At 44.3% G+C, this 15,275-nt stretch overlaps 1 protein-coding gene and 1 pseudogene across 4 annotated transcripts in view; one reads left to right on the forward strand and one right to left on the reverse strand.

The window, feature by feature from the left end:
- Positions 1-15,275, reverse strand: part of SLC39A10 (solute carrier family 39 member 10) — a 179,418-nt gene that overhangs the window by 87,889 nt on the left and 76,254 nt on the right. The window contains exon 1 of one of the 4 annotated variants that reach the window (XM_003925708.4): positions 1,256-1,579. The exons of 1 other annotated variant lie outside the window; for it this stretch is intronic. The gene's annotated coding sequence lies outside the window, so the exon portion shown is untranslated. 2 more of the 4 variants (XM_010336482.3, XM_010336483.3) reach the window with 2 other exon arrangements.
- Positions 2,870-3,370, forward strand: LOC101047125 (small ribosomal subunit protein eS10-like; annotated as a pseudogene).

Consider the following 15,275-nt stretch of genomic DNA (forward strand, 5'->3'; position numbering starts at 1 on the left):
CTTACTACATTCTACTTCTGCTCCAAGAATGACTCCGTTCCAATAAAACTAGAGGACTTAACAGCAAAAAGCATAAATAAAAGTTAAAAAAAAAAAAAAAGTATAACCTACCACACTTTTTTTTTTTTCTCTAACTTATGTGTTTTGTGCCACTGTTACGTAGAATAGGTACTCGGGTTTACGAGCCTTCCAACGGAGGGCTTCAGGTTCTGCAGGGATACTTCCTCCTCGTGCCAGATCCTTAGGACAGCCCATGTGGACAGGCTCCCACGTGAACATTTCTTTACAGAAGCCACAGGAAGACCTTGAACGTCATATCGCTCACGCCCTGGCAAGGCCCCAGCTTCTTAGCTGGGGCGTTCCGGGGACCCCCAAGAGAGGCGAGGAGTTCGGCCGATTCCCAGAGACCGAGAGGCGGTGCGCGAAGGTTCCTCCACGCGCTCACCCCGCCGCGCCCCACATCGCTCTCCACCTAAGGGCTTTCCGGAACAAAGCCGGGCGGCCGCGCCGCCTCCGGTCCCCGCGGCCGGTCCCACCACCCGACCCCACCCTCGCCCTCAGCTCCAGGGACCCCCTAACAGGCCGAGATACTCGCTCCCCCGCGCTCCGTCTCGGCTTTTCGGTTGGTCCGGGAGAAAACCAGGAGGAGCAGAGGCGCCGCCGTCCGTTAGTCTCGGTCCGGAACAGCGGCGCCAAGGCTCCATCCTGGGGTCCCCTCACCCCATTATAGACCTGAGGGGAGGACGGGGTTGGAAGCCACCGGGGCGCTCGTCGCCAAGCCCCTCAAAGTCCTGTCTACAGATCCCCCCCAGCCTCGCCCGCCCGCGCCGGCGACGCCACCCGCGGCCGCGCGCAGCCCCCTAACCGCCGCCGCCCGCCCAGCGGTCACTCCCCCACCCCAGGCGCGGCCCGCGAGGCTCTGCCAACCTCCACGGGAGGCTGAGGCGGGCGCGGGGCTCCGCACGCGGAGTGGACGCCGCCGGCCCCCGACTCCGCGGCCCGCGGCAGCCCAGCGCGCACACGGGGAGCAGCGGCGCCCCACACGCTGCCCACCACGCGCTCTGCTTCGGCTCGCCGCCGCCGACTGCAGCAGCTGCGGGAACCCCAGCGCCTGGATCCCTGAGAGACCCAGCCCCGACTCCCCGGTTCTGCTCTGCCTTTCTACCCCCACGCCGTCCCGGGACTCGCAGTCTCCGCCGCGCACGGGGCCGGTTCTGGGGGAGGGAATGTAAACAAATCGGGGTTTTATAGTTACCTCACACTCGAGTGCCGTGTGCATCTCCTCTCCGCTCGGTACCAAACCCGGGCTGCACCAAATCGTGTATTCATCAAAGCCGACTGCGCTAACTGCGTCGCAGGAACCCGCGCGTCAGACACCCTGCTACGCTAGCGGCGTATAAGGCCCACTCAGCTCCCTGCGCAGCCGCACCCCGTCCGCCTATGGGTGCTACGCTATGGGCGTACACGCGCCATCTAGCCCCTCGCTTCGGATAACGCCGCTTGCGTAAAGGAGCCGCACCACTCGCGGATTCCACCCATCGCCCGAGCAATAGGAAATTCAACTCTACGCAAACTGCGGAGTTCTGTGGCTCCGCGATAGTTTTGTTTCAAGAAAGGAGGCTGCGGGGGAGTTGGGGCGGCTTCTTAACGCATGCGTGCAGCGCCCTTTATCATTCGCCTTTTCTCTTGGCTTAGGACGTCAGTGCTGAGGCCTTGGGCAAGGCGGATGAGTAATGGAAGCTCCAAATGCAAACGCTTTAGCCGAAAAGCCTCAGAGTGATCAACCGGAATGTTCGTCTGTGTTCGAGTTACACGTCTATGTTCAGTTAATCCCGCCCCCTTAAAGTAACCTTTTCAGTCTCTTAGGGCAACAGCGAACTTTAGTGCTAAGTGAGGGTGTTTTGCATAGCTCCCCCTCCCACCCGTTCAATTCTAAGGCACACTTACTGCGGGTCTTCCAGGCCTAAAAAAAGTTGAGTCCTGAGAACATGTCGTGCATTTAGAGAAATTCTCTTTTTGCAACTTTCCAAGATCTTCACCCGCCTACTCCTCAACTGATCGATTATTTCTTCACATTCTATGACCAAAAAAAAAAAAAAAAAATCCCGCTCCAGCCAAGCATTTCCATGAACTTCTGCCTACACCGTGCTCATTCTTGTCCAGATTCCATTGCTCACACCATACCTCCCATCTAAATGGTCTCCTCCCCTCTTAAGCAACCAACCACCAACCCACATTATCTTAAAAGGTGACTTGACTCTGGACATCTTACTTTTGCTTCATTACTCTGCTTCCCGGCTCTTAATCCACATGTTGAGGCTTATCTGCATTCTGCCTGGGGTGCCTGTGTTTCAGTATCCAACCAGAATATACTTAACAGAGCGAGTTCTGAGGATGCCTTACTGGTGTCTAGTAGAGTGCATAAAACCATGAACAGCAGTAATCGCAGGCTTCAGTGTGTCAGGTACTCCCCACGTGCTCTACATATATATTAATTTAATCCCCATAACATGGTGAGGTAGGAAACTGAAGCACACAAGACTTTAAATTGCCTGGTATCACAGACCAGGTGGAGAAGAGGGTTGGAATTTCCGAACCCATTTAGTATGGACGGCTAGATTGTCCTGCTATCCTGCATATTATTCGTTCATGAAAGAAGGTTATTTTTTGTTTTGTATCTCTACAGAAAACATCCGAAACAACGAAAATCGTGCTTAATAAATGCCCACTGAGTGTCATGCATAGTTTAGGACAGTGAACTACTCGTATCCCATGTTCCTTGTTTGGAAAGGCAGGGTGTGGACCTCATTCCTGCTTACAAAGGGGGAAGTCCGCCTTCCTTTCCAGCCCGGGCCCCTGCCCAGGACCCTACAGCCGCCGAGATGTTGATGCCTAAGAAGAACCGGATTGCCATTTATAAACTCCTTTTTAAGGAGGGAGTCATGGTGGCCAAGAAGGATGCCTAAGCACCCGGAGCTGGCAGACAAGAATGTGCCCAACCTTCATGTCATGAAGGCCATGCAGTCTCTCAAGTCCCGAGGCTACGTGAAGGAACAGTTTGCCCGGAGACATTTCTACTGGTGCCTTACCAATGGGAGTATCCAGTATCTCCATGATTACCTTCATCTGCTCCCGGAGACTGTGCCTGCCACCCTACGCTGCAGCGGTCCAGGGTCGGGCAGGCCTCAGCCTAAAGACCTGGAGGATGAGCGACCTGCAATACTCACAAGAGGGGAAGCCGACAGATACCAACAGACGGAGTGCTGTGACCCCTGGTGCCGATAAAAAAGCCGAGGCTGGGGCTGGGTCAGCAACCAAATTTTAGTTTAGAGGTGCATTTGGTCGTGGACGTGGTCAGCCACCTCAGTAAAATTGGAGGTTATTTTGCATTGAATAAACTTACAGCAAAAAACAAAGGGAGAAGTTCTCAGTTGTGGAGGAAATAGATTAAGCCTGAGTCCTTGTTTCAAGTCTCGTCATTGCCACTAAATGTGGGACAATGGCTGTGGTCCTCAGATTCACGGATAAGTTAAGGGGATTGTTTTAAATATATTCTGAGGTTCATCCTAGAACTAAAGTCCTTAGAGTTCATAAAATCATTATAGTTCAACCTTTGTGTGAAGAGGATAAGAAGCATCCAAATTAACCTCTTATTTTATGGATCATAATTATTTTATTGAACACATTATTATCAACACCCTTAAAACATACAAAATTTTTCTTTCAAATATCAGTAAGAGAGAGCACTTGCATTCCTTATGCTTTAGGGCACCTACTCTGCTTTTTTAGTATTGGATATGCAAGGCTAATTATTAAGAAATGTTACGTTGCTGAGAAACGATAAGTGTATGAATGAGAAATGCTGAGTGTACGATAAAATATATTGTTTGCAAGGAAAAACGATGGCAAGGAAAACCCAGTCGCCTCCCCACCCACACCCGACCCCTGTAGAAAACTACTTGGGGCATTCTAAAGTGGCAGGACAATATCTAAATATCATATGCAGGTTAAAACAATTCTTTAAGCACATGACATCTGACCCTACCCCCGTGGCTCCCTCGTGGAGAATACTTTTTACTCTGCCTGTGATCAGTGGTAAGCAAGCACCAGCTGCTTACTTGATATATTTCCGTGTTAGGAGAAAATACCGAACATCTGTTTGTTAATAATAATCACCTGTTCAGAGAGAATAACTGCAAGGGTCAGCGTCTGCTCAAGGCCTTCAGCCCAGAATGCCGTCGGCCCCTGAGGCTCTCAGCTGGGAAGGCTGTTGGCCCCCATTGCATAGTCCCACTTTGTTCTATGTGGGTGTCTGCCTCTTAATGCCTTCAGCACCGCCTGGGTGGGGGTCTCTATGGCCGAGCTGGACTCGGTAGCTAATGTTCACCTGGTACACACAGGTAAGGCTGAACCAACTGATCAAATACTGAAATACTTCCATGCAAATTGGTTAACAGCTGCAACTCATGAGTGGTATCCCCCCATGCTTCCCACCCCTATGCCAGTCCTTCCTCTCAAGATTCCCAGCCCTCCACATTTTAGGAACTAGTGGGTTAACACCTGGCTAAGATAGAGCCCTTTGGACCCAGCTCTTATTAGTCACGCTCATTCTAATAGGTTGGTGCATATTCTTTACTAATTGTTACACATTTTGAATATCATCCCTATAGAAAACTATGTGGTAAGTAACTTGAAAATGGAAACTATATCTCCTACCACTTTTTTTTTTTTTTTTTTTTTTGAGACGGAGTTTCACTCTTGTTACCCAGGCTGGAGTGCAATGGCACGATCTCGGCTCACCGCAACCTCTGCCTCCTGGGCTCAGGCAATTCTCCTGCCTCAGCCTCCTAAGTAGCTGGGATTACAGGCACGCGCCACCACGCCCAGCTAGTTTTTTGTATTTTTAGTAGAGACAGGGTTTCACTATGTTGACCAGGATGGTCTCAATCTCTCGACCTCGTGATCCACCTGCCTCGGCCTCCAAAAGTGCTGGGATTACAGGCTTGAGCCACCACGCCCGGCTCTCCTACCACTTTTTAAACTCACCCAAACATTCATATACATTCAAGTGTATACACACTGATTTGCAGATTTTCAAGAAAAATTATCAGATAGGATAAATGATTAATCTACACACTAGTATATTACTTTTTCTCCTAAGAAAAGGAACCTCAGAAAATAACTTTCAGGCTTACACAAAATCACCTACTGAGTTAAATAATGGATACTACAGCAACAATATCACTATATAAATTTCATTTTATTTTTACCAGTTTTATATACAAGTAACATTTTAGGGTAAAAAATTTCTAATATGTTAGAACGATAAAACCTTCTGAAAGAGTAAGACATTTTCTTTTTCCAGCCACCTCACTTGATGCATAAAGAAGCTCATCTGAACTATAAAAATAGAATAAATTATTTTCAGTACCTGGGGGAAAGAGAGGTACTGAATTATGTGTAAATGGTTTACCTTTCATTGTTTAGCTTACTCATACTGCTTCAGCCACAATGTTAGTTCACATATCTAAAATTTTACATGTAACCGGTCTACCTTTGTGAGACATGATACAGTAAATCCAAGGGTCTTTTTGCCCCTCAGAAGATTAGAAAAGAACCAACTATTAATACAAAAGAGAAAATAAGAAACACACTTCATACCTCAATCTTTAGCAGTGGCTAAAGGAAGTCCATATCATAAACCTGGCTTTCGCTCTTACAAAGGTGAAAACAGTCATCATACACAACAAAGTTAAGTGTCTTTAATGAAATCTATAAAGGACGTGACTAATTCTAAGAAATCACACCTTTCAAACTCAGTTGTTGTTCTTTCCATGGATCAAGATTAGTAATAACCAATGATAAAGACCCTTCCTTAAATTCATCTCCAGTTTAAACTCCTACTTTTTTATTATTATTATTATACTTTAGGTTCTGGGGTACCTGTGCAGATCATGCCGGATTGTTGCATAGGTACATACATGGCAAGGTGGTTTGCTATCTTCATGACCCCATCACCTATATCTGGTATTTCTCCCCACGTTATCCCTCTCCACCCTCCCCACCCTGTACTGTTCCTCCCCTAGCCCCCAGCAACTGAACAGCAACCAACAGAATGGGAAAAAATTTTTGTAATCTACCCAGCTGACAAAGGGCTAATATCCAGAATCTACAAAGAACTAAAACAGATTTACAAGAAAAAAACAAACCTATTCAAAAGTGGGCAAAGGAAATGAACAGATACTTTACAAAAGAAGACATCTATGAGGTAAACTCTTATTTTACATGGTCAAAAATTTGCTTTAGACAAAGCTATGCCTAGAGAGGCTGTAAACCAAAAATAAAATTTTAAGCCTCCCAACTAACTGAATGGCCACCTCTTCTTTGCCAAGGGCATTCCAAAGTCAACCTGAAACACTAGTTCTGGGCATGATGGGTATGGATGGTTGGACATGCCTCATTATACTCTCCTCACTTTAAAATTCAGGCACAAGCCAGGTGCGGTGGCTCACGCCTGTAATCCCAGCACTTTGGGAGGCCAAGGTGGGTGAATCACCTGAGGTCAGGAATTCAAGCCCAGCCTGGCCAACATGGCAAAACCCCATCTCTACTAAAAATACAAAAATTAGCTGGGCGTGGTGGCGAGCACCTGTAATCCCAGCTACTCAGGAGGCTGGTGCAGGGAGAATCGCTTGAACCTGGGAGGCAGAGGTTACAGTGAGCTGAGATCTTGCCATTGCATTCCAGCTTGGGTGACAGAGCAAGACTCTGTCTAATAAAAAAAAAAAAAAAAAAAAAAATTCAGGCACAGATGACCAGCATTAACATTAAAACAGACCTTAAGATGGAAGAGACTCTTTGTAGATACCAACATGAGATAGCAGGCTCTGAAAGAATTCAAGGTATTTTTCTCCAAAATACATTTCTCTGACATATTTTGAAATGCCCTTGCAAAACTGTCTCTTGTTGGAAATATCTGGAATATCTACATTCTGTAGAGCAGCAGTCCCCAACTTTTTGGCACCAGAGAGTAGTTTCCTGGAAGACAATTTTTCCACAGATGAGGGTAGGGGATGGTTTCGGGATGAAACTGTTCCACCTCAGATTATCAAGCATTAGTTATATTCTCATAAGGACTACACAACCTAGAGCCCTCACATACACAGTTCACAATAGTGTTTGTGCTTCTATGAGAATCTAATGCCACCACCGATCTGACAGGAGGCGGAACTCAGGGAGTAACGCTCACTGCCCGACACTCACCTACTGCCGTGCAGCCCCATTCCTAGCAGGCCATGCACCGGAACCAGACTAGGGATTGGGGGATCCCTGCTATAGAGAATCCCCTTCCCTTCCCTTTCCAAGTTTCATCCCTGATTCAGGACAGAATTAACTTAAAATCTGGCATCTTTTAAAGTCTGATAAGGAACATTTACAGTTTATTCTCTCTGAAGCCTGCTACCTGGAAGCTTCATCTGCATAATAAGAACCTTGATCTCCATATCCCTTATCCTTTTTTTTTTTTTAAATCTTCTTTCTTCCCCCTCCCCCCAACCCCAGATGAGTCTCAGTCTGTTGCCCAGGCTGGAGTGCAGTGGCGTGATCTCGGCTCACTGCAACCTCTGCCTCCCAGGCTTAGGCGATACTCCTGTCTCGGCTTACCTAGTAGCTAGGATGGCAGGCACCTGCCACCACGCCCAGCAAATTTTTGTATTTTTTGGTAGAGATGGGCTTTCATCATGTTGGCCAGGCTGTTTTCAAGTTCCTGCCCTCAAGTGATCCACCCGCCTCTCTGTCTCAAAGTACTGTTATTACAAGTGTGAGCCACCATGCCTGGGCTAAATTTTATTTCTTTTCTGACCACTTATCCCCAAGTTCTACATAGCCCCTTATCTTAACCCAGACACTCCCTCCTACTGATTCCAGGTTTTAGATAGACTATTTCAACCAATTGTCAATCAGAATAATTTTGAATCCACTTATGACCTGGAATCAGCCCCTGCTTCCAATTGTCTCACTGTTCTGGACCAAACCAATGTACATCATACATGAATTGTGTCTTTTTTTTTTTTTTTTTTTGAGACAGAGTCTCACTCTGTTGCCCAGGCTGAAGTGCAGGTGCAATCTCGGCTCACTGCAACCTCTATCTTCTGGGTTCAAGGGATTCTCCTGCCTCAGCCTCCAGAGTAACTGGGATGACAGGCGCCTGCCACCACACCTGGCTAATTTTTTTTTTCTTTTTTTTTTTTGAGATGGAGTTTCGCTCTTGTTACCCAGGATGGAGTGCAATGGCACGATCTCGGCTCACCGCAGTCTCCGTCTCCCGGGTTCAGGCAATTCTCCTGCCTCAGCCTCCTGAGTAGCTGGGATTACAGGCATGTGACACCATGCCCAGCTAATTTTTTGTATTTTTAGTAGAGACGGGGTTTCACCATGTTGACCAGGACGGTCTCGATCTCTTGCCCTCGTGATCCACCCGCCTCGGCCTCCAAAAGTGCTGGTATTACAGGCTTGAGCCACCGTGCCCGGCCCCTAATTTTTTGTATTTTTAGTAGAGACGGGGTTTCACCACCTTGGTCAGGCTGGTCTTCAACTCCTGACCTCGTATCCACCCACCTTGGCCTCCCAAAGTGCTGTTACAGGCATGAGCCCCCATGCCCGGCCTGTGTTATGTCTTATGTCTCCCTAAAATGTGTAAAACCAAGCTGTTGCTCAACTACCACCTTGGGCACATATTCTAAAGATTTCCTGGGGTTGTGTCACACAGGCTGTTGGTTACTCACATTTGGCTCAGAAAAATCTCTTCAAACAAGTTACAGAATTTGACTCTTTTCATTGATGAAGTCATTAGTCAGAAGCACAAGGAAGGCTAAATAATATTGCTGTATCAGTGTGGTGGGGTGTGGGGATATTAAGTACCAGAACAGGTGTTAAGATTTGAAAAAGGGAGCTATGTGCAGTGGCTCACACCTGTAATCCCAGCACTTCGGGAGGCCAAAGCGGGTCGATCACTTGAGGTCAGGAGTTCAAGACCAGCCTACCCAACAGGATAAAAACCCATCTCTACTAAAAATACGAAAATTAGCTGGGTGTGGTGGTGTGTGCACACTGAGGTTCTTGGGTGGCTGAAGTAGGAGAATTGATTGATTCTGGGAGGCGGAGGTTGCAGTGAGCTGAGATCATGCCGCTGCATTCCACCCTGTGTGACATGGTAAAACTCTGCCTCACCAAAAAAAAAAAAAAAAAAAAAAAAAAAAAGAGGAGATGTCAGCAATATGTAGGTAAAATTCCAAACTGAGGCCTCAAAATTAATAGCTGTCTATTCATTTTAGTGGTTATTTCGGCCTAGGGATTGAAGCTCCAGCTTAAAACTGATGCCAGAGAAACATAAGGCATACAAATTATTTCCATCATTCGAGACCTGTGGCCTAACATCTAACAAGGCAAATACACTGACAGAATGAAGAAGTTGGACCCATGGGGTAGTCTTTTTCTTACCCCTTGAGAAATTATAGTTCTACCACCTCATTTTTTTGCAGACTCTGCATGACATTCCTAAAGTAGGATAAATAGGCCTTGAGAGGCCTATGGAAGTTCTCACCAGAGGAGCACAGCTGTCCTTATACTCCTTTCTAAGTTAAAAAAGAATATTTTTTGAGACAGGGTCTCAATCTGTCCCCCAGGCTGGAGTGCAATGGTGCAATCATGGCTCACTGCAGACTCAACCTCCCAGGCTCAAGCAAAATCCTCCCAGATCGCACCTCCCTCGCCTTCCCCACCCATAGTAGCTGAGACTATAGGCTTGTGCCACCACACCTGGCTGACTTTGTTTTTCTTACTCCTTTCTAAAGAGCAAGAATTGCATATCTAAGAAGGCCATCCTCTTCCACAGACCCCACCATTTTGAGATGGGTACACGAAGGCATGGAGAAATAAACCAGTACAACTCTGGTGAGGGACAAACTTGTCTGATACGCTTGAGATCATTCTGAATTGTTAGGCTTATGCACTAAAACTGAGTTTCAGGCTAACTGCAGAGACAAAAATAGATTGGAGAAATGAAACAATTGACACAAAAACGTAAGCAACTTCACACCCAGGGGAGAAAAATTAAATTTTTTGATTTGCCTACATGATCCTAACCTTAGACTAACCAGAACCCTTAGTTCTGGCTAGTATTGCCACGGCAATACAAACAAAAGACCTTTAGCATTAGGCATCTCTCCTGGAAGACAGACAATAACAGAGAAGCTTAAAGCCTCTGACTGACCATGGCAAGTCATTTTGAAAATACAAATGAGACCAGGCTCAAGAGAAAGAGAAAGACGGACTTAGAAGAATGAACAACAGCAAAAAACTCAGAGCAAGAGCCAGACTAACACACTGATCACACATTTACCCACGTCACAGTGCCATGAAGACTTCTCACCCTAAACCTATTCTTAACTGTACTTACCAATTTCTAGAATTTCACAGTTAGCATTTCATCCCCGGGCCATGAAACCAAAAGGACTTTGAGGCAAATTGGAACAGTTTTATTACCTATTTATACCTCTGTGGGAGTATATTTTCTGTAGGTCTTTTCTAAAGAGGAAGTTCTAAGAAAAGACAAAACACGGTTGTCTAACTTCTTGAGGGTAGTGTGGTGCAAAGGGAAAGAAGAAAAATTATAGACAAATTGCTGACTTCTCAATCTTGCTTCCAGCCAAGGTCATTCACTCAGAGAACAGTAAGATGAAGATAAACAGTAGGTGTGGTAGGTAGTCAGTTTAGGTCGTTTGCAACTCTACTGTTGTAGTAGAAATTGGCTTTTCAAAACCTAACTCCTAGTCCAAAGGAATTTTAAAAAAGTGGCATAAATATCCACATGAATATTGCAAACTTCAAAAGTGTTTATGAGTGATTACACTTCAATTTAAGGAAAATTATCAACATGGAAATGAATTAGCAATAAGTTTACCATGTAATTTTTTTTTAAAGTCTCATTTGTTAAAATGGTTGAAATTAATAAATCCATTTTTAAATTCATTTTAAAATGTCATCACATGAGACCAAATTTCAAATTTTGCCTAAGGCTTTAAAGATAATTAATAAGGAGACCCATTTCATACCTGACATTTATGAAAATAATCAAGGACATCTTCTAAAATCAAAACACATGTGTTTTAGCTTAGCAAATGTTGCTTATGATTATTTCTTTTTTTTTTTTTTTTTTTTTTTTGAGACGGAGTTTCGCTCGTTACCCAGGCTGGAGTGCAATGGTGCGATCTCGGCTCACCACAACTTCTGCCTCCTGGGGTCAGGCAATTCTCCTGTCTCAGCCTCCTGAGTAGCTGGGATTACGGGCACGCACAACCATGCCCAGCTAATTTTTTGTATTTTTAGTAGAGACAGGGTTTCACCTTGTTGACCAGGATGGTCTCGATCTCTTGACCTCGTGATCCACCCGCCTGGGCCTCCCAAAGTGCTGGGATTACAGGCTTGAGCCACCGTGCCCAGCTACGTTTATTTCTTAAAAAATATTCGATGGCAACAATGCAGCAAAATTCTAAATATTAGGAAAGGCAATAAATGAATTGTCAAAACAAGAATAGCTTGTAGGGATTTCTGAATTTTTCTTGTACTATTTCTAGGTAAAGCTTGGATTGTATTTTGTATTTCATACAATAAGCCACTTTCACATTCTTCATAGAATACTATAAACCATCTCTTCTTTATGGCACACATCTTTTCGTTATTGTTGTCATTGTTTTTTTGTTTTGTTTTGTTTTTTCAAGTACACATATTTAGAGAAGTTTTGGAAACTTCCTAATATTTTATGAGAAATGCTTCTGGCAGTGCCCAGTAGTTAGCAACTCATTAAGCTTGGCTTTTTGTTTCTCATAGATGATCTCACATACAGCCTCCAATGATTTCATCACACCCAAGTTTCATTTTAATTACAATGACAGTTGCTTTTTCTAAGCACTTATGTTTTACAATCTTCCTTCCCACCCTAACCACATGAAGCTGTTTGATTTAAAATGTGCCAGGCACCATTTAAATCCTCTAAATGGAACTCATTTAATTCTACAATAACCCTCTGAAGTGGATATTACTGTGCCCATTTTACAAATGAAGAAAACTGAGATGGTTACATAAAATATATGAGGCTATGTTCTTAACCCTTACATTCTTAGTTGGTTCTTAACCCAATCTCTTTTTTTTTTTTTTTTTTTCTGAGATAGGGTCTAGCTCTGTTACCCAGGCTGGATTACAGTGGCACTATCTTGGCTAACTGCAGCCTCGACCTCCTAGACTCAATTGATCCTCCCACCTCAGCCTCCAGAGTAGCTGGGACTACAGGCCTGTGCCACCATATCTGGCTAGTTTTTAAATTTTTTGTAGAGATAGAGTTTCATCATGTTGCCCAGGCTGGTCTTGAACTCCTGGGCTCAAGCAATTGGCTGACCTCTATCTCCCAAAGTGTTGGAATTACAGATGTGAGCCACCATGTCTGGGCTGTTTCTTTTTTTAATTACTAACATTTTCAGAGGAAGTGGTATAGATGTTCTTGCAAAAATAGGGACCTGTGTACAATCTTGATATAAGAAGCCAGGTAAGGGCCAGGTCAGATGGCTCACCTATAATTCCAGCACAGGTGGAGGCCCAGGTGAGAGGATCACTTGAGCCCAGGAGTTCAACACCAGCCTGGGCAACATGGTGAAATCCCATCTCTACAGAAAATTCAAAAATTAGCCAGTTGTGGTGGTGCATACTTGTAGTCCTAGCTACTCAGTAGGCTGAGGTGGGAAGATCACTTAAGCCTGGGAGGTCAAGGCTGCAGTGAGCTGTGATTGTGCCACTGCACTCCAGCCTGGGTGACAGAGTGAGACCCCGTCACATATACACAAAAAAAGATAGAATCAAACCTGAGCACCAACTCTTCTAACTTATTACCTATGGGTTTAACTTGCTCATTCAGCTTCATTTTCAATATCTGTAGAATGGTTAATGTTTTGCAGGCTATTTTTTTTTTTTTTTTTGAGACGGAGTTTCGCTCTTGTTACCCAGGCTGGAGTGCAATGGCACGATCTCGGCTCACCACAACCTCCGCCTCCTGGGTTCAGGCAATTCTCCTGCCTCAGCCTCCTGAGTAGCTGGGATTACAGGCATGCACCACCATGCCCAGCTAATTTTTTGTATTTTCAGTAGAGATGGGGTTTCACCATGTTGACCAGGATGGTCTCGATCTCTTGACCTTGTGATCCACCCGCCTCGGCCTCCCAAAGTGCTGGGATTACAGGCTTGAGCCACTGCGCCCGGCCAGGCTATTTATTTTAATTTTTATTTTTTTGATCAAGATAATACATTAACTTTGGATTAAATGGAAATACGTACTACAACATGAATTAACCTTAAAAACACTATACTAAGTGAAATAAGCCAAATACAAAAACACAGATATAATATATTTCACTTCTATGAGGTACTTAGAATAGGAAAATTTACAGAGACAAGAAAGTAGAATAGAGGTTACCAGAGGCTTGGGTGGAAAGAGGGAATGTGAAGTTAATGTTTAATTGGTAGCATTTGTTTGGAATAATGAAAAATAATGAAAGTAAAAAAATAAAGCATTGTATAAATACAAATTAAACAAACATACTATCTAATGTCTATAATGTCAAGGAATGAAACCATATTATAGTACGTAAATGATTTTTATAAACCTAGAACTTTCAATGTAATTTTGAGACTAAGTTTCTAGAATTAGTTTGTATAGTCTCCCTACATTTTAAGTAGGAACTTCAAATACAAACCAGTAGCTTTATAGCTGGAACAGTTTTGAGATAACCAAAATCTATAGCAAATGACATTCACCAGTATGATACTATTATACCTCTGCCCAGCAAGCTTTTTTTGTTTGTTTGTTTTTAATAAAGTAGTTAGATTGGTCATAGGTGAGACAACTAGGCAAACTTTGAATATGATGTGAATGTGATTTTCTTTTATTTTCCTTTTTTTTTTTTGAGACAGGTGTCTCTCTGTTACCCCAGCTGGAGTGCAGTGACATGATAAAGCTCAGTGCAGCCATGACTTCCTGGGCTCAAGTGATCTTTCAACCTCAGCTTCCTGAATAGCTGGGACTACAGGTGAGCGCCACCATATGCAACTATTTTTAAAAATTTTTAGTTAAGACAGGGTCCTGCTATGTTGTTCAGGCTGGTATTGAACTCCTGAGCTCAAGCAATCCTCCCACTTCGACCTCCCAAAATGCTGGGATCACAGGCCTGAGTCACCAAACCTAGATACAAATGTGATTTCCAAATTAATTGGCTCCATTCCAAAACAAATCTGCCTTCTTTGAAGGAAAAAAAAAAAACAAACAACTTACATTTAACCTAATTAAATGTTCAACTATGGGCCGGGCGCGGTGGCTCAAGCCTGTAATCCCAGCACTTTGGGAGGCCGAGGCGGGTGGATCACGAGGTCAAGAGATCGAGACCATCCTGGTCAACATGGTGAAACCCCGTCTCTACTAAAAATACAAAAAATTAGCTGGGCATGGTGGCGTGTGCCTGTAATCCCAGCTACTCAGGAGGCTGAGGCAGGAGAATTGCCTGAACCCAGGATGCGGAGGTTGCGGTGAGCCGAGACCGTGCCATTGCACTCCAGCCTGGGTGACAGGAGCGAAACTCCGTCTCAAAAAAAAAAAAAAAAAAAAAAAAAATGTTCAATTATGTTTAGAATGGAACTGAATATAATACTCCTATTTATATCTCCTTTTATTTGTTTTGATACTTCGTAGCACTCCACATTCATACTGAAAGCAAAACACATCTTTTAAATATTTACTGCGTATGTGCAATATCTAACAATCTGTGGTGTTAACAATGTTAGGTAACAGTGTTAACTAACAAGTTTGGTGGATGATAATCGGCCAATTCTAGATTAACCAGGTAATAAGGATGATGTTGAGGAGTAGAAAGGAGGAAACTGCAAATACAAAGTCATGGTAACAATGAAATTCTGACAACCTCTTATTTAGCAAAGATACATCAACTTATTTGTTGGCTACCCATGATTGAATGATGGTAGAATTTTACCAGCTTCGGGCTAATTACAGATTATTGGGCAGTAGAGGACCGGTAAGAAGGAGATGGAGAAATTCAGGTTCAAGTTTCCAGTTTCTCCTGTTTTCTCATCTCCCTCACCCAACCCCAAACTACTGTAGCTTGGCACCTCTTTCAAGCCATCAGTAATCAGGTATAGTTATTCTGCAAAATGGTTTATCC

This window comes from Saimiri boliviensis, chromosome 5 (assembly GCF_048565385.1).
Source record: "Saimiri boliviensis isolate mSaiBol1 chromosome 5, mSaiBol1.pri, whole genome shotgun sequence".
Taxonomy (NCBI): Eukaryota; Metazoa; Chordata; class Mammalia; order Primates; family Cebidae; genus Saimiri; species Saimiri boliviensis.